At 43.2% G+C, this 19,564-nt stretch overlaps 1 protein-coding gene across 1 annotated transcript in view; it reads right to left on the bottom strand.

The window, feature by feature from the left end:
• Window positions 1-19,564, bottom strand: part of TRAPPC9 (trafficking protein particle complex subunit 9) — a 516,382-nt gene that overhangs the window by 132,405 nt on the left and 364,413 nt on the right. The gene's annotated exons all lie outside the window — the stretch shown is intronic.

Below are 19,564 nucleotides of genomic sequence, written 5' to 3'. Positions count from 1 at the left end.
GGTGACCTGCAAAGAAACGCGTGCAGCCATCATTGCGTTGCATAAAAATGGCTTCACAGGCAAGGATATTGTGGCTACTAAGATTGCACCTCAATCAACAATTTATAGGATCATCAAGAACTTCAAGGAAAGAGGTTCAATTCTTGTTAAGAAGGCTTCAGGGCATCCAAGAAAGTCCAGCAAGCGCCAGGATCGTCTCCTAAAGAGGATTCAGCTGCGGGATTGGAGTGCCACCAGTGCAGAGCTTGCTCAGGAATGGCAGCAGGCAGGTGTGAGCGCATCTGCACGCACAGTGAGGCGAAGACTTTTGGAAGATGGCCTGGTGTGAAGAAGGGCAGCAAAGAAGCCACTTCTCTCCAAAAAAAAATCAGGGACAGATTGATCTTCTGCAGAAAGTATGGTGAATGGACTGCTGAGGACCGGGGCAAAGTCATATTCTCCTGAGGCCTCTTTCCGATTGTTTAGGGCATCTGGAAAAGGCTTTTCCGGAGAAGAAAAGGTGAGCGCTACCATCAGTCCTGTGTCATGCCAACAGTAAAGCATCCTGAGACCATTCATGTGTGGGGTTGCTTCTCATCCAAGGGAGTGGGCTCACTCACACTTTTGCCCAAAAACACAGCCATGAATAAAGAATGGTACCAAAACACCCTCCAACAGCAACCTCTTCCAACAATCCAACAACAGTTTGGTGAAGAACAATGCATTTTCCAGCACGATGGAGCACCGTGCCATAAGGCAAAAGTGATAACTAAGTGGCTCGGGGACCAAAACGTTGACATTGTGGGTCCATGGCCTGGAAACTCCCCAGATCTTAATCCCATTGAGAACTTGTGGTCAATCCTCAAGAGGCGGGTGGACAAACAAAAACCCACTAATTCTGACAAACTCCAAGAAGTGATTATGAAAGAATGGGTTGCTATCAGTCAGGAATTGGCCCAGAAGTTGATTGAGAGCATGCCCAGTCGAATTGCAGAGGTCCTGAAAAAGAAGGGCCAACACTGCAAATACTGACTCTTTGCATAAATGTCATGTAATTGTCGATAAAAGCCTTTGAAACGTATGAAGTGCGTGTAATTATATTTCACTACATCACAGAAACAACTGAAACAAAGATCTAAAAACAGTTTAGCAGCAAACTTTGTGAAAACTAATATTTGTGTCATTCTCAAAACTTTTGGCCACGACTGTAGATAGTGACATGGAAAAAGACGCCGCATTATCATATTGCTTAGCGCCAAAAATGACACATTATAAGACCACGGCCAGCATCACGCAGCATTTAGGATATAACATTCAGCTAAAGTAACTTCTGGTGTTGGGTAGAAAAGTAAAGCAGATGTGGTTCTCCAGCTCAGCAAGCTTGGTAACCAACTTGTTGACTGTTTCCAATATCTAGTAAGGAAAACCACAAATCTTACCACGGAATGCAGAGCATTTCACTCTGAATCTGTCAGCGACAGCATTCGGCAGGTTGTGCAGAGTGAATGCGGAGGTGCTGGTGAGCTGTACATTACGTGTAATTGCACAGATGTAAATCTCTCACTGTATCTAAAGCAATTAAGAGCACAATCCTGTAATTCCTACCAGGCTCCAAATCTGCACTCAGCACATAAAAGGCGGTGGAAACGCAGCATGTGAAAATACGAGGGCTCTAATGATAGCGGTCCTGAACTCCCGGAGTAACTGCACGCTTGGCAGTGTCTCCTAGCGCACACACAGTGCTGCCTGTTTATTTACTATGATGGAGTTTAAATGGGCTTGAAAATCTATTAGTCGAAGCGAGCAGTAACTTTAGCTACTTATGAAAAAAAGGAAAAAGCATCCAGCAGTCAGCCAAATCAAGTTTAGTGCGGATGTAAGTAATATGGAAATGATGTCGTCCCCGATGAAGCAGAGAGATGCTGTGAGCGGTCAACAACAGGCGCATCAATGGAGCGCTGCAGAGCGGCAATTCACAGCTCAGGATTCATTAGATAGAAGGCTGGGGCTGCCTGGTGTGCAAGACTAGCTTACCGATAATGGGACAGAAGGAGCAAATCAGTCCTCCAACCTACTAATCCTGAGTTACATCCTGTATCATACTCCAGAGCTGCACTCACTATTCTGCTGCTGGAGTCACTGTGTACATACATTACTTATCCTGTACTGATCCGGAGTTACATCCTGTATTATACTCCAGAGCTGCACTCACTATTCTGTTGGTGCAGTCACTGTGTACATACATTACTTATCCTGTACTGATCCTGAGTTTATCCTGTATTATACTCCAGAGCTGCACTCACTATTCTGCTGGTGCAGTCACTGTGTACATACATTACTTATCCTGTACTGGTCCTGAGTTACATCCGGTATTATACTCCAGAGCTGCACTCACTATTCTGCTGCTGGAGTCACTGTGTACATACATTACTTATCCTGTACTGATCCTGAGTTACATCCTGTATCATACTCCAGAGCTGCACTCACTATTCTGCTGGTGCAGTCACTGTGTACATACATTACATTACTTATCCTGTACTGATCCTGAGTTACATCCTGTATTCTACTCCAGAGCTGCACTCACTATTCTGCTGGTGCAGTCACTGTGTACATACATTACTTATCCTGTACTGATCCTGAGTTACATCCTGTATTATACTCCAGAGCTGCACTCACTATTCTGCTGGTGCAGTCACTGTGTACATACATTACTTATCCTGTACTGATCCTGATTACATGTATTATACTCCAGATGCTACTATGCACTACACATTACTTCCTGTACTGATGTGTATTCTCCAGCTGCACTCACTATTCTGTTTGTTTTCCAGCTTCAGAAAAACTGGTGGCAGCAGAATAGATTAAAGCTTCTCAGTTCCCCAATGCTTTCTACTTCCTGTTCTTGTACTGACACACAGGAAATAGCCGTTCATCCAATCACTGGCCGAGGTTAGTGACTGCTGTGACTAGTGAATGACGGACAGGGAACTTCCATGGTATTTCTTGCATGGTGAGACAGGAGCAGGAAGCAGAAGCTAGAACGGGGTTTTTTATGTTTTTAGCCACCCTGAGCCTGCTGCCACCAATATATGTCCTGCTGGAAAACCCTTTTAAGGGCAGCAGTTCAAAAATGTTATCTACTGAATAGAATATCAGAAGAAACGTTGAATACTCTTATACTGGTATCACGTACCAAGACACTTTCCAGAGATTAACATACCAAAAAATTTAGCAATTTTGTAGACTTTCAGAAATCCCTCTACGAGCTTCTGAGCCTCTTTGGTGATTCTAACCATTGGCTGCTTATATCTTTTATGCTTTTCTTAAGGATCACAAAAGAAAAGGCCAAGATTCTGGTCCATGAACGTAGTGACTCCGTACAACGCGTATCTGGCTCTAATCTCAGGGAAATTTACTTCAATAATAATATTGATTCCGGTACAATAGACGGGGCCTCACATGTTAGAAGGATTTCAAAGGCTCTGAAAATGTTCTTTTCATCTGTGCAATGGGCCCTTGTGTAGGAGCTCTAAAGCAAGCTAATTATATTGAGCCTCTTTCATCCCCCTGGACTCGTTGGCCAGACGTAGTTAAGTCTATTAGATGGAGATACATGGAACTCTGATCTTCGATAACTTCAGCTTTTTCTTGTACACTTGTGTTGTAGTCACAAATGTTCTCTGTTTAATTAATTTTTTACACAGGAAACGTCCAAAAAAATTTTTTGTTTTTTAATGAGCCGATCAGATTGAAGCTATGGCAAACCATGACCATGATGGAACAGATCATTCGTCTAATGTAACGTTGCTTCTCAATGATCCAAGTTTTAAAAAATAAATGTGCCTTTAGGTGGTAAGTAGTGAAGTGAAAAAGTATGTTCCCCCATTTCCCAGTTCCTGTAATCGCAGACCCATCAAGACAACACTACTGGTAGGAAATATGGACATCATAGAGGGGTCCTGCCCTACCAGAATAGAACCATAGCAATCAGTAATGCACCTAATTCTTTTCAACACCACTTGTGGAGTATTGTAAATTGAGCTATCTTGCGTTGTCTTCAATCCAGTTTGGCTGGGTTGTCTCAATTACGATGAGCTGGTAGACCTAGACAATCCAAATATTGAGAGACCGGCCAGAATGTAATACTATACTTAGGCAGCAGGGGAAATGTAGGCTTAGATCCGGCTTCCCCCAGCAATATCGCTTGTGGAGTACCATAAATTGTACTATCTTGAGAACAACGTTGGCTTCAATGCCGTTTGGCCGGGTTGTCTCAATTATGATGAGCTGGTAGACCTAGACAATCCAAATATTGAGAGAACGGCCAGAATGTAATGCTATACTTAAGGCTGCAGGGGAAATGTAGGCCTAGATCCGGCTTCCCCCAGCAATATCGCTTGTGGAGTACCATAAATTGTACTATCTTGAGAACAACGTTGGCTTCAATGCCGTTTGGCCGGGTTGTCTTAATTATGATGAGCTGGTAGACCTAGACAATCCAAATATTGAGAGAATGGCCAGAATGTAATGCTATACTTAGGCTGCAGGGGAAGAGCTTCCCTCTGCAGTAAGAGTTAAACAAGGACTCCTGGTGACCATCTGATTATCAGGACAGCTTTTACTTATACAAAGGCATACAAAGACATTTTGGACAATTATCGCTGCTCGCTGTATAACTGTTTGAGGAAGGCCCTTTCCTGTCCCAGCCATACTGCACCCCTCTGCACACAGTGAGCTCCATAAAGATATGGGTGATATGTTTGATGGGGTGCCACTTGAGTGGCTGCTATGACCTCAACCCCATCCAAATCATTTGGAATTAATTAAAATGCCAAATGAGGGCTGGACCTTCATGTTCAGTATCAATATCTGACCACATAAAAGTAGACAAGAATTCCCACAGTCAAGCTCCAAAATGCTACGGAAAGTTTTTCCAATAGGATGGAGGCTGGTATATCCGAACCAACTTATTAATGTTCATGGGATGTCCAACACGCTTAAACAGGTGTGAAGGTCAGGGTTCCACAAACTTTTGGCCATAATGTTGATGCCATTTTTAGAATAGATCACCCAGACACAGGACCGCCAGTCAAGTCCAGGAGAGAATCAGTTAAAAATTATTCTATTAATGCAGTATTTGTCAGAGGAAACACATAGGAGCCCCGCCGTGCTAATCCTTTAATTGTCCAGCCACTTGTACAGTTATCGATTAACAAATGAGATTCACTTACATTTAATGAATGAGCTCGAGCGCCGAGCTGATCTTTATTACACTTCTGTGGAGCTGTAAGATGTATTGTAATAATGGACTGGATGGGTTTCAAGAGTAAATAAAATGCAGAAAAATCAAGAGAAGCTTCTTCTCGAAAGTCAGTGCAATCAGCGCATGAATGTGCAACAAGTACTCCCCTCTGAGAGCCAAACTTGCATCTGGAGGGTCACTATGAGGGTGTTCAGCGCTGAGGGTCTCGAACTGACCGGAAAAGTCTTCCCACAAAAAGAGCTGGTATCGAGTCTTACTTATCCTCAGACCTATCAGGGCCTACCCAAAGTATGAAGACATAAACCACTCATGTCTACCTAGACCAGGGGTGGCCAACCTGAGACTCTCCAGCTGTTGCAAAACTACAACTCCCAGCATGCCCAGACTGCATACAGCTATCAGCCTACAGCAGGGAATGGTGGGAGTTGTAGTTTGACAACAGCTGGAGAGCCACAGGTTGGCCATCCCTGACCTAGACCAATATGACAACCCTTCTAAAATCCCCCACCGCTGCCAACTCTGGTCCAATCCTCACTACTTTGCACTTTCTGGATCAATTTGACGAACTGCAAATGCAAGGACAGGCCTGCCCAGTCAGGCCAGTGATTGACTGGGTGGATCTTTCTGGGCATTTTTGGCATGCTGAGCCAGAACTGGTGTCTTGCAATCCAGCATAGCCAACATCTGCTATTTGCTAAGCGGCATACCCAAGTGGATCTTGGTCACCAGATATTTTGGTGCAAGTCAAAGCAAAGAAGGTGGCAGATAAGCATCACCTGGAAAATTTGGGCTTCTGGCTGTGAGGAAGGAGAGTCTTCCTTGAATAATTTTTCACCTGACGGGATAACTGTATTGTAATGGTCACAAGTACTTCTTGAAGTATGAGTATGTGATCTTTTCATATAGTACCTAGAGGGCAGGATCAAAGTGTTCCTGCATCAAGCATAATGTTCATTGTAGGATGGGTGGTTGTTTTGGCGCTGAGTAATTTGCCATATCTATCCAGAGCATTTCTCATCCTTCCTCTGGGTACCGAGATCTCCAGCTGGCAAAAAAGAAGTCCATACTCTCCTCTGGGTAGCATGCAGAACGGTGAACATAAATCATCTCTTACAGACCAGCAGTAAGGTAACCGTCTCACACCGCCTTACATTTTACTCAATTTAGAAAATTGATTTTCCGTTTTAATTATAAACTTGCCAACCAGAGGTCAACATCTCTGGACAGTGTCTCCAGTATGGACTACGTTGGGATTTACAAAGCTTATTAAATAGACTGTAAACCACCGATAAACCGCAGACCTCCGAGTAGAAAGTCATCTACTTTCTAGAGCAAGGTCAGGTTAAATTTAAGGTCAGTGACTGACTGAGCAGGCCTTTGCTGCCATTTTGGATGTGCCGAGCCAAGACAGTAAGCAGAAGAGAAGCAGGTACCAAAGCAGTGGATCGGTTGAGATGAATAAAGCTTCTTTGTTATTTTAAAGAGCATCTGTCAGCATTAGCACACTGCCTTGTAGGGTTGATCATTCTGATTAAATCAATACCTTTAGCACCAAAATCAGATTGAGATATTTTAATTCATTTTCTAATCAATTTTCTAATCAGTGTACCAAGGGGCGTACCCTAGCCAATCAGTGTACCACAGCAACTCAACTTTCCCTACTTAGCTATGCCCCCATCCCTTGACTGCCAGGGAGAAACATATTCATTATGAACTTGCCTGTAATCCTGTGTATGCGCCGTAGATTCTATAATCGGCACATGCTCAGTACGTCTCCATGCTACAGAGATGATCGCGTTAGCAGCTCAACCCAAGCACCGATGATCAAATCCACAGTGCATGCGCACTACTCTACTTTGGGCTTAACTGTTGCAGCGATGACCTTAGGAACAAGAAACCGGAAGAATAACTACTGCGATTACAGAATATACGTTGCATGTGCGGGATTCCAAAGCTGGGCAAGTACACAATGAAGGTGCCAGGTCCTGCCAGTCAAGAGAAAGGCGCATGGCTGAAGGAGAACCTGTGGTGGTTAGGGAACACCGAACACTGAACCCCTAATTAGCACACTCATTAAAACAAAGATATCTCAGCAACCACAAAATGGATTTTGGCCATAATGGTTTATCTTTTGAGAGATAGTTTTTGATGGTCTATCCTCCGGATAGGTCATCAATATCTCATTGGTGGGGTGTGGGGGGTCTAACTCCTGGCACTCCTACCTATGAGCTGCTTTAAGAGGTTGGTCATATGGACTGTAAACAAGCTCAGACCCAGTCAAGTGAAAGGGTTTGGGCTTCAATACCAAGAACAGCCACTATACAATGTATGGCACTATGCGCGGTGCTCACCATAGTGCCCTGGACTCTTCAAACAGCTGATAGGTGGGGGTGCCGGGAGATGATCAGATATTGATGGCCTATATGAAGATAGGCAATGAATATTTGAACTCCTGAAAACCTCTTCAATCTGCAGGGAAGATCCTGCTGACAGGTCCACTTTCTGACCCAGTTATCTGCTGGGAAACCCATTCAAAGTTGCATTACGTTAGGAAATGGAACTAGACTTCTGTCCTTTGCACACATGAATTTACATTCAGGGTAGTTGCTGGCATTTTCTGCTCTCCTACAAGGTTGTAAATAAATCATACACTGTGTACATCACACGAGACACATCACAAAGTCCTCGCAACGTCCAGGACCAGTCACAGCAGTGATCACATAGACTGGAAATGTTTGATACAAAAGCTTCACCGCGTGATTGAAGAAATCTTCCCGGTATGGTTGATGTGGGGTTTTATATATATATTTTTTTTGCTTTTCTAATTTTTTTATTTTCGCAGAGTCTGAATGGACAAAAAAAAGTCAGTATGAAAATAGGAGGCAGTTTTGATGTAATTTGCTGAGACATTGGTCAGCTTCTCATAATAAGGATGTGGAATATTAAGACTGGTCAAAGGAGTCCTAGCGGAGACCATACCCGAAGCTCAGGATGCCGCTGATATATAAGGTTGTTGGGGGATCATTACTTTGATCCCTAGATGTGGATTTCTAATTGTTTGAAGTCACAATAATCTATGAACAGTGTAATAACGGGAAAAAAAAATTAATCCTTCAATAGAATTTTATTTTTATTTTTTTTACAAAAGGTGAAAATTTACACAACATGAGATGCGTTAATAATATTGTGCATGATTGTATAATGTCCGGAAAATGAGAAGAAAAAAAATTGTCTATGCTAAGATGACTGTTCTCACGATGGGCAGGTTCTTCCTGGTGAGCTGCTCCCTCTCCCATCTCACAGCTTCTTTACTCTGTCTAATATTTACTCTTTAACACAAGACACTTCAATTTATTTGGTACTAAGTAAAAGTACGCACCCACATTAGGGGAATGACAAACAACCTCGAACAATTTTGGCAAGACCAACCATTTAGAGTGTATGGTGATGCCCCACTCTCCCTCTGACATCAGATTTCTTAGGAAAAGAAGGTAAGACTCCTTTGCTCTCGAAGCAGACAAGCCTTCTCAGCGACTGAGCCCAGAAGAACATGCACTTCTGCAGGGTAATCAGGAGGATGAGCATTTCACCAGCAGATAACTAATGTGTATGGTCAGCTAGAGCTTCTGAACATTTATCGATAGCATGTAGGCAGGAAAAGGAGAACTGCTGGAAGGTGCTACTTTTTCTTGACATGGTTCACTTAGATTTAGAGATTACCTCCAGATGAGATCAAACTTAACTGGCTGCACAGCACGGAGAATTAATCAAGGTGCAGAGCTAGGTTACATCAATAGCATTTACAAAGAAGTCTCGGACTCTGTTCAGACTTCATTTTTTTCCTTAATATTCAGTGTATGCTCTGGGAAAACTCCTGGCACAAATGTCTAATGTATCCGTAAACCTCCGTTGCCTATACCATGGTTGATATGGGAGTCTTCCAAAGAACCAAAAAATCCTCCCAAAAATACTTCTGATGGAAGGTTTGAACGTGATGATGCTGATAGAAGATAGAGATGGGTTCATTAACCCTACCATTACCCAATCCATCCAATCTAGTCCATACAAATATTGTGAGCTTATAGGGATTTTCCATATCCAGGATTCTTGTTTGCTAGTCAGGGCAGAGAATGGCTTGAAAGGGCATCTCTCACTCTGGATGACCAAAAAAACCACCATTAAACAGACAGTTCATTGATTTGTTGCCACATGGTGGAACTGTAGGAAAAGTGACCACTTCCTGATTACAGCTAGAGGTCCCAGTAACAGAACAACCTGCAATCAACTTAACATCTGGTCTCCACCCTCTAACCCCAATACAGATACCTGAAGGCCATTACCTCTGGGGGAGTCTGTTTAGTGACAGCTAACCCACCAAGATCGAGAGGCAACGTTTTAGAGCAATGAGGGATTAGACAAAGCAGTAGTTAGGATGCAGGCCAAGGGCAGCGCAGTAAACACTTCAAAAGGTCAGGGAGGGTAGCACAGGGTCAATATGAGAAAAAGGTTAGGCAGCAACAGGCCAGATCCAGCTAACAGGCACGGGTTGGTACACTGGCAGCAAGCAAGAATGGTGCACTGTCGCAGGAAACTACCAAATAGAACCTATTGCTCAGGCACCCTCCTTTGTGGGCGGGTGCCTTATATACCGATGGGAAGGCTGCCATAGGCTGGGAGCTCATGAAGGTGAGCATGAGCTGGCCCTAAGGAGAGAAGAGACTGTAGGCGGGCCATGCATGCCTAGCATGGATCCAAGCAGAGGTTTGATCAGGGCTTCAGTGGCCATGTCCACCAGGAGGGCACTGGAGGACAGCAACAGGCAAGAACTGTCGAGGGCAATAAAGCAACATGGCAGTGCAGAGGGATGTGAATAAACCTTTCTAACAAGGTCAGTCCCCGTGGTCAAACATGTAAATATATCCCAACAACGTGCAAATTGATAAAGTAACAAAATAAAAAGTAACTTCTTCTACCATATGCATCTATATCAGCGGCATGGCCAAAAATAAACAGCTTAAAAAAATAAAAAAAGGAATAGACAAAAATAGAAAAAATATGAAAAATTCATGACAAATTGCTTATTAAAATTAAGAGTGGAGGGTAGGGAATGAGCCGCGCGCACTATCTGATTATTAGATGAGATGCATAATTCATGGGACGGGTTAGGAAGGAGTTCACCCACTGAATTTGTTTCCATAATATTTGTGTCCAGATATATTTCCCCCACAGCTCTCCTGCTGGCTCTGTGTAACCGTAATCATATCACTATTATAATAACAACACCCAACAAACAAATAATCAGGTGCGGAAAGTGGAACTAAAAGTTTTATACAATAAGGCAGGGCTGGATAGCGGCTTGTACGTGGTATTAGCCCTACTTACTCCAATGCGGCTGAACTGCAATACCAGGCACAGCCTGTCGACCGGTGTGGCACTTTATCTGGCAGATAAAGCAGCCGAGTTTCTCTAATACTGTACAACCCCTTTAAGGACCATTATAATTTACACCAACGTGCTACACTAAAAATCAAGTCACAGCCGCCCCTGTCTCGATCGCTTCTCAGCTTTCTAGACAATAACTGGGGACGGGGACATTCGTACTGAATATAGAATATCTCAGATCAGTTCAGACCACAAAGTGACTTTCCATAAAGAGGTGAACCAACAAAAAGCACTGATCACCAAAGCACAGGATAGGTGGCAAATTTAGGACTGGTAGGAGCCCGAAGATCACCAGAATGGGAATCCTGAGCCTCAACTGTAGAGTTTGAATGGACTGGTTTATCACATGTAGATTCTGTCGCAAAGGTCGTAAAGGTGAAGGGCTCTGCTTCGGGAAGCATGTTATACTCATCAGACACTTCTAGAAATGGCTTTATGCTCCACACATATGGAAGAGAAGGGAATGAGCAACTTCACTCCATTCCTTCTAATGAGTTTACACAATGGACACATCAAGGAATGGCCCACCCTTTACTATAAGAAAGGGAGAGCTCATCCGAAGACATCGAGGAGGATCGGACACTCTACGTACAGTCATGATAAATTACTAGACACCAATCAAGTGATACAACGGGATCTGTAGCCATAACCATGTGGGGGCAGCACTCTAGAATATTGACTGGTTGAGACCTTTGTAGGTTCTGCCCAGGTTTTTGTGCTTTCTCCTATAGTCCAGAACATCCTGAATGGTAAATTGGCTTCTCATGGGCATCCAAAATGGGGAAAATACAAATGTGAAATTTAGGAAATAAAATCTAGAAAATAAATTACTGAAAATTAGGAAATTCAAAATGACATACATTGTCAATATGATCAGATTCAGTCATTTGGGAAAAGGCAATTAGTTTCACTGTCCTGATTCAGGGGAAAACTCTGAGCCGCGTACACAATGTGAAGGTAGAGCGTGTCGAGTTCAGGATTATTTCGAACGAGATGTCTGTAATGAAAATATAAAAAAGGAAGGAAGGAGGGTAGGAAGGGTGGGAAAGTCTATGGGAGGAATGGAAGAAAGACATAAAGGAGATGGAGAAAAGGGAAAAAAAAGAAGATACAGAAAGGAGGAAATTAAGAAATGAGTAAGTAAGCAGAGGGTGAAAATGGCAAGAAAGGGGCGAAAAGAGGAAACATAGTAGACATCTTGAAAACTAAGAAAGGAAAGAAAAGTAGAAGGAAGGCAGGTAAGAAGGTGAGAGAAGGAAAGAAGGTAGGAAGAAAGAAGATGAACGAAGGAAGAACATATGAAAGTATGACTGGAGGAAGGAAGGAAGGAAGGCAGGAAGGGTGAAAAAGGAGGAAGAAAAAAAAAGGAGGGAATGAAGGTGAGTGGGAAGGATGGAGGGAGGGAGGCAAGGAGAGTGGTGTGGGATGGAATGGAAGAACAGAGGACATGAATGAAAAAGGGAACACAGTTTGGAAAGAGCATAGGAAGGAGGGATGATAGCGAGAGAAGAAAGTTGGGAAAGAAGCAACAAAGGCAGGTGATGAGAAAAGTGAGTAATGGAAAGAAGGAGGAAGGGAAGGAAGAAGGCAGAAGAATGAAGGAAGGTAAAAAGGAAGGAAGAAGGAAGTAAAGGAATGAGGAAAGAACATATGAAAGTATGATGGAAAGAAGAAAGTAAGGAGGATAAACAGGGTGAAGAAAGGAGGGAAGGACGTTTGGAAGTGGAGTGGGAAGGATAAAGAAAAGAAAGCAGAGAGTGTATTTCAAGATGAAAGGGCTCATGCACACGACATATGTATTTTGCGGTATGCAAAAAATACGGATGATGTCCGTGTGCATACCGTATTTTGTGGAACAGAACAGCCGGCCCCTAATATAACATTCCTTGTCCGTAATGCGAACAATAATAGGACATGTTTTATTTTTTTGCGGAACGGACATATGGAAACGGAATGCACACGGAGTGACTTCCATTTTTTGTGGACCAGTTAAAATGAATGGTTCCACATACGGTCCGCAAAAAAACAGAACGGACACGGAAAGAAAATACGTTTGTGTGCACGAGCCCTTAATAAAAGAGGGAGCAATTTGGGGGGAAGGAAATAGGAAGGAGGGTCAAAAGCGAAAAAGCAAAAAGGGGGGAAAAGAAGAAGGAAATGAGGAAGGGATTGAAGGAGGGAAGAAAAGAAAGCAGGTAAATCAGGTGGTGAGGAAAGGGAGTAATGGAAGGAAGAAGGAAGGAGAAGAGGGAGGAAGGGATTGAAGGAGGGAAGAAAATCTAGAAGGATGATAAGGAAAAGGAAGGGAAACAGATAAAGAGGGGGCAAAGTAAAGAAAAAGATGTGGAGCAAGGAAAGGATTGGAGGGAATGAAATAGCTTAGAGCTACTTAAATACCTACTGTTCAACTGATCTAGAAACACACAGTCGTCTATTGTTGCTCCCCATAATACGAGCTATATGTCATTGTACTGAGCTTTTTTCTGCCATCAGCAGCACAATCTCCAGGCGTTGCATTGTTAAATCACTCAATACAAGGAAACAGCAATAAGCGCAGAAATATATAAAGAAAAATCACAATTACAAAATCAAAGAAAAAAACTGAAGTAACATGAGATATGGTAGCAGGAAAATGTAATATTTAAGAACGTTCAAGAAGCAAACTAATAAGGAGACATCAGTCTTGCCGCTGCATGACTGTCTGTGAATTGCCAGAACCTTGCACACATAGGGTTAAACGCGGCGCTCTGTGTGCCTGATTACTGGGGCAGCAAATTGCTCTGAGTAAGAAATTAAAAGGAGCGTCTTTAATCCACATAATACAAGCCGATCCCTTCTCTGACACAATTAATTTGCTTAAAATATTCCATCTGCCCAATGCTTAGTAAATAAAAAATTAATTAGTAAAAAAAAATAAAAAAAAATCTGCAGAGAGTAAAGAAAGGTAATTCGTAGGTGAACGCGCCCGGCGTGGAGATACTGCCATGTTTCAGGCTTACGACGCCTCCCATCGGCGCTTCCAGGTCAGGGGCATTACATATTAATGCAGCCTGATATTATTATTATAATTTATTTATAAACCACAAACATCTTCTGCGCAGCAACAAAATTGGATTATTGGATTATTAAACAAAATGACAAACAGGAAAAGCTGAGTTACTGGCAGAGTCAGTGGGAGGGGGACATGAGTGACAAGGACATTCCAGATTGAGGGGCTTAACAAAGACAGAAGAACAATATAAAATGCCTCAAAAGACTAAACACAAAGATAACACACCTGATCTCTCCCCATGGTCTATTTATGGGGGCATACTGTATCTACAGTGCATTCACATTGTTTTATGTTGCAATCTTGTGCTAAAAAAAATTCATTTTGCACTCAATCCCCCATAATGAGAAATTGAAAACAGAATGTTCCAAATATTTGCAAGTTTATTGAAAAGGAAAAACTAAAATCTTGCATTGACATAAGTATTCAGACCCTTTACTCAGGACACTTGTGTTCAGCCCCTTTACTCAGGACTTCGTTGAAGCACCTTTGGCAATAATTACATCTTCCAGTCTTCTTGGGTATGACGCCACAAGGTTTTCTCACCTGGATTTGGGGATTTTTCTGACATTCTTCTCTGAAGATCCTCTCAAGCTCTGTCAGGTTGGAAACAGAAGGAGGAGACCGGAGGCAGCGCCTCATGTGTTGTGCGGTTTCATTTAGAGAGATAACGTAAAATAAGTTGTGCTTACCAACGTTTGTTGTGAAAAGTCACAACGGCTGTGTTGAGCTTGGCTGATATTGCCCGATCAGCATACGGGGTGCCTGCGCTGCTGCCTTGGTTCCTACCCGCGCCGTGAATGCGGTCGTCGGGATGAAATGATCCGTGAAGAAGGAGAAAACGAAAAGGGGACCTCTATATCGGCGCTGTCCGCAGGAGTCAGATACCAGGTGAGTATTGGTAAAAGCAGATAGTAATTTTTATTTGCAGTCGACGCGTTTCAAGGGCGGAGTGCCCTCTTCATCAGGACAGTAATCACATGTCACAGCTGGTATCTGACTCCTGCTGACAGCGCCGATATAGAGGTTCCCTTTTCTTCTACTCCTTCTTCAGGTTGGATGGAGGCTGACAGTGGACAGCCATTTTCAGGTCTCTCCAGAGATGTTCCATTGGGTTCAAGACAGGGCTCTGGTTGGGCCACTCAAGGACGTTCACAGAGTTGTCCCTAAGCAGCTACTGTGATGTCTTGGCTGTGCTTAGGGTCACTGTCTTGTTGGAAGGAGAACCTTCGGCCAAGTCTGAGGTCCAGAGCTCTCTGGATCAGGTTTTCAATAAGAGTATCTCTGTACTTTGCTCCATTCAGCTTTTACTCAATCCTGAGTCTCCCTGTCCTCCCAGCATGATGCTGCCATCACCATGCTTCACCGTAGGGATAGTATTGGGCAGGTAATGAGCAGTACCTGGTTTCCTACAGACATGATGCTTAGAATTGAGGCCAAAAAGATCAATCTTGGTTTTATCCGACCAGAGAATCTTGTTTCTCACATTCCTTTAGGTGCTTTTTTGCAATTCCCAGGCGGCTTTCATATGTCTTACTGAGGAGAGGCTTCTTTTTGGAAGGTCTGCCATAAAGGCCAGATTGATGAAGTGCTGCAGTGATGGTTAACCTTCTAGAAGTTTTTCCCATCTGCGCAGAGGATCTTTGGAGGTCAGCGAGAGAGATCATTGGTCTTTTGATCACCTCTCTTACCAAGGCCCTTCTCCGATTACTTAGCCAGCTCTAGCAAGAGTCCTATTTGTTCCAAACTTCTTCCATTTAATAATTATGGAGGCCACCGTGCTCTGGGGGACCTGCAGTGCAGTAGAGATGTACCCTTCTACAGATCTGTGCCTCCACACAATCCTGGTTCTGAGCTCTACAGGCAGTTCTTTCCTCCTAATGGCTCGATTTTGGCTCCAATACGCATTGTCAGCTGTGGGATCTAATATAGACAGGGCCGTGTCTTTCCAAATCTTGTCTAATCAACTGAATTTACCACAGGTGACTCCAATCTAGTTGTAGGAGCATCTCAAAATGATCAAGAAAAATGGGAGGGTGCTAACCTTCAAGTGTCATAGCAAAGGATCTGAATACGTATGACCATGCAAAATGTCTGCATTTTCCATTTTTAAAACATTCTCTTTTCACTTTGTCATTATGGGTATTGAGTAGTGTGGAGCGAACTTGTGTTTTAAGTCCGGCGTCTAAAGATTGGGTTTGCGTTATAGATTCTAAATTCCGTTATGGTCCGTGGTAGAGGAATCCATAACGCGATTCTTCGATAACCCAAACCTGAACTTTAGATGCCAAACTTAAAACGCAAGTTCACTCAACACTAGTATTGAGTGCAAATTGATGGGGAATATTAGGATTTGTTTTATTTTAGCACAAGGCCGTAACATAAAATGTAAAAAAAAAAAAGTGAAAGGGTCTGAAGACTTTCCGAATGCATTGTATCTATATCATATAAATTTAATTTTATTTATTGTACTCACTTATATAGCGCTGACATATTCCACAGCGCTTTACAGACATTATCATTGCTCTCTGTCCCCAATGGACCTTACAAGCTAACGTCGCTATCACTATGTCTTTGCAATATTGTAATTTAAGCGGTATCATCTATGAGACCAGCAACACCTTACCCCGGCCATTGCTACTTGTATCATTTTCTTTAGTAAGACTGCAATAAACGAATCATCCCCATCCTATGATGTAAGAGAAGACTTATGTAGTCTATGCTATAGGATTTGGGGGGGTCAACCATTGAATTTGACACAAGCTTCTCGTCACCCTTCCCTTTGGGCACGTGTTGTGTAATGAACGAGCTATACACTTAATGAGTGTGACTAATGCACAGTGTACCTAATAAACTGTTAGCACGTCTACAAGGCCCTGGTGACGGTGGTGGCCCAGCAGGCAGGGAGAACATCTGATATACATAATGTGTCCCAGTAACTGTAATCAGATCTTGCTTAAATAAACCCCCTACCTGCGAGACATTTCCAGACACTTAAACACGTCTTCTTAAATATCTTTCTTAAACTTAACACTGAGTCACCAGCTTTTCCTAACACCGCCATTAAATGCAACACTAATGTTTAGAGTGTGGGAACCTTCCACCATCGAGAACTCTTTCAATTAAGGTAGCCATAAAATGGTCTAAAATAAAGTTAAAGCGGTTGTCTTATGAAGACAACCTCTATGCATATCCATATTAGTGTGTATGTACAACACAGACAGATGTCTCTAGCTCTGGATCACCCTGTATGAGCCGAAACGGTGAGCAACTTTATTTTAATGGGTTAAAAGCAGAATGGGATTTCCCTGCTGTCTCTTTCTCCTGTTTACTAACATTGTCCGGGCAGTTAAACCTGATTTTGGTCAGGTGAGCGTCTTGCACAGCCTGGTTAATTTAGATAGGAGTTTTGATTGATTGACTTTCCTTTAAATGTTCCTGTTTTCAGCTGTTATGTTGCTGAGTATAGCGATAGCACTGTGCATTTATATCCCGCTGTCACGGATGGTGTTGCAGAAAGCTGGAACTTATAAATAAACATCCGACTGGCTTGATCACAAACTAAGGAGCATATGGGTGAGCCCTATAAAACCCCTAGAGCTCTCCCTGACTGCTATGCCCATGCAAAGGTCTTTATGGTAGACGATTGCATGCCCACGTACCTTATATTGTGTGACACCTGAAAACCCTATAATAGTGAGGGGACACGACCACCGGCTCCCTGCAATTAATAAGGACGGAGTCAGGGTCACCTAGAATCAAGCCAGTAAGGAAACACAAATAAAGGAAAAGGACTTATCTGAGAAATCAGCAGAAGCAGCCTCCAGCAGTGAACAACTCATCCAGGAAGAAGTATAAACCGCAAAGTGAGGCAGTATGGGAGGGAATATAAAGGGAGACAATTAGTGTAAATAGGTGACAGATGGGAAAGGAAAGGAGATGACAAAGTAAAACCAAAACAAAGAACCTCATGCAAGAGGTAGAGAAGAAGGTCTAACAGACCTTCTCACAGAACTGGCGGTGACAGTACCCCTCCCTCTACGGGTGGATTCCGGACACTCAGAGCCTACCTTCTCAGGATGAGACCTATGGAAAGCCCTGATGAGACGAGTGGCCTTAATGTCCGCCACTGGGACCCACATCCTCTCCTCAGGACCATAACCCTCCCAATGAATGAGGTACTGGAGAGAACCGCAGATAATGCGAGAATCCACAATCCTAGAGACCTGAAATTCAAGATTACCACCAACAACAATCGGAGGAGGAGGCAAAGAGGAGGGTACAGTGGGTTGGACATAAGGTTTTAATAGGGACCTGTGAAAAACATTAAGGATCTTCCAAGTCTGAGGAAGATCAAGACGGAAGGCAACGGGATTGATGACGGACAAGATCTTGTAAGGCCCAATAAACTTAGGACCCAACTTCCAGGAGGGAACCTTCAGTTTGATATTCTTTGTAGACAACCACACCAGATCACCCACATTCAGGTCCGGACCAGGCAAACGTCTCTTATCCGCCACACGCTAATATCTCTCACTCATCCTCTTCAGATTACCCTGAATCTTTTGCCAAATAAATGACAAAGACAAGGAAAATGTCTCCTCATCAGGTGACTTTGAGGGTCAGATGTGTCCCTTTCTCAGGCTCTCAGAGATATAAGTACGCATAGCGACTCTTTCAGGTTGGGAGAGATTGTATAAACGTGATTTTGGCAGTTTGGCGCCTGGGATGAGATTAATAGGGCAGTCGTACTCCCGGTGAGGGGGCAACTCCTGGACACCACTCTCGGAAAACACATCTGAGAATTCAGAGAGAAAAGATGGCACAGTCTTGGTAGAAACCTCTGAAAGAGACGCCGTGAGGCAATTCTCTCTGCAAAACTCACTTCAACCATTTATTTGCCTTGCTTGCCAATCAATGGTGGGGTTACGTTTAGTGAGCCAGGATAGCCCCAACACTAGAGGAGTAGGTAATCCGCTTAAGACGAAACATGACATATCCTCAACATGAGCGTCACCTACAGTCAAACAAATATTGTGAACTATGCCCTTTAACGATCTTTGAGAAAGTGGAGCGGAATCGATAGCAAAAACAGGCATATCCTTTTCCAAAGGCATACCTGGAAACCATGCGTTATTGCAAATTGATTATCAATGAGATTGACAGCTGCTCCACTATCTACAAAAATCTCACAAACAATGTTCTTGCTGCCTAGTGCCACCCTGGCAGGTAGGAGAAAACAGGAACTACAAGTAAACGGCAAACCTTCAATTTCCGCATCAACCTTGCCAATAGTAGCAAATGGAAAGTTTTTAGAGGTTTTTTTTTCTTTTTGTTTTTCTTTTATTATCCTAAGAAAACTCCATGAATCTCCTAGAGGGGCAAACATTAGCCAAATGATTTATACCCCCACAACAGAAACAAACCCTCCTCTGAGAGCTGAATCCTCTACTATCAGGGCAAGCAAACCCAGCTGCATGGCCTCCTCCTCAGCGGGGATTGAGAGAGACTGAGACCCCTGCGCACTGAATGAGACAGCCCCACTGTCCTTGGACTGAATATGACAGGAAGGAGTAGTCTCCTCTCTCTCTCTAAGACGCCTGTCAATACGAACAGCTAGAGACATGGCAGATTCTAACGAGGCTGGTCTCTCATGAAAGGCAAATGCATCTTTCAATCTTTCCGAAAGACCATGGCAAAATTGACTTCGGAGTGCAGCATCATTCCAACCAGTACCAGCTGCCCATCTCCGAAATTCTGAACAATATATCTCTGCGGACTGTTTACCCTGGCATAAAAGACGCAGTTTAGATTCAGCCAGAGCAATACGA

The sequence above is a fragment of the Bufo bufo genome, chromosome 5 (assembly GCF_905171765.1).
Source record: "Bufo bufo chromosome 5, aBufBuf1.1, whole genome shotgun sequence".
NCBI classification, from domain to species: Eukaryota; Metazoa; Chordata; class Amphibia; order Anura; family Bufonidae; genus Bufo; species Bufo bufo.
This window is presented reverse-complemented; position numbering and strand designations above follow the sequence as displayed.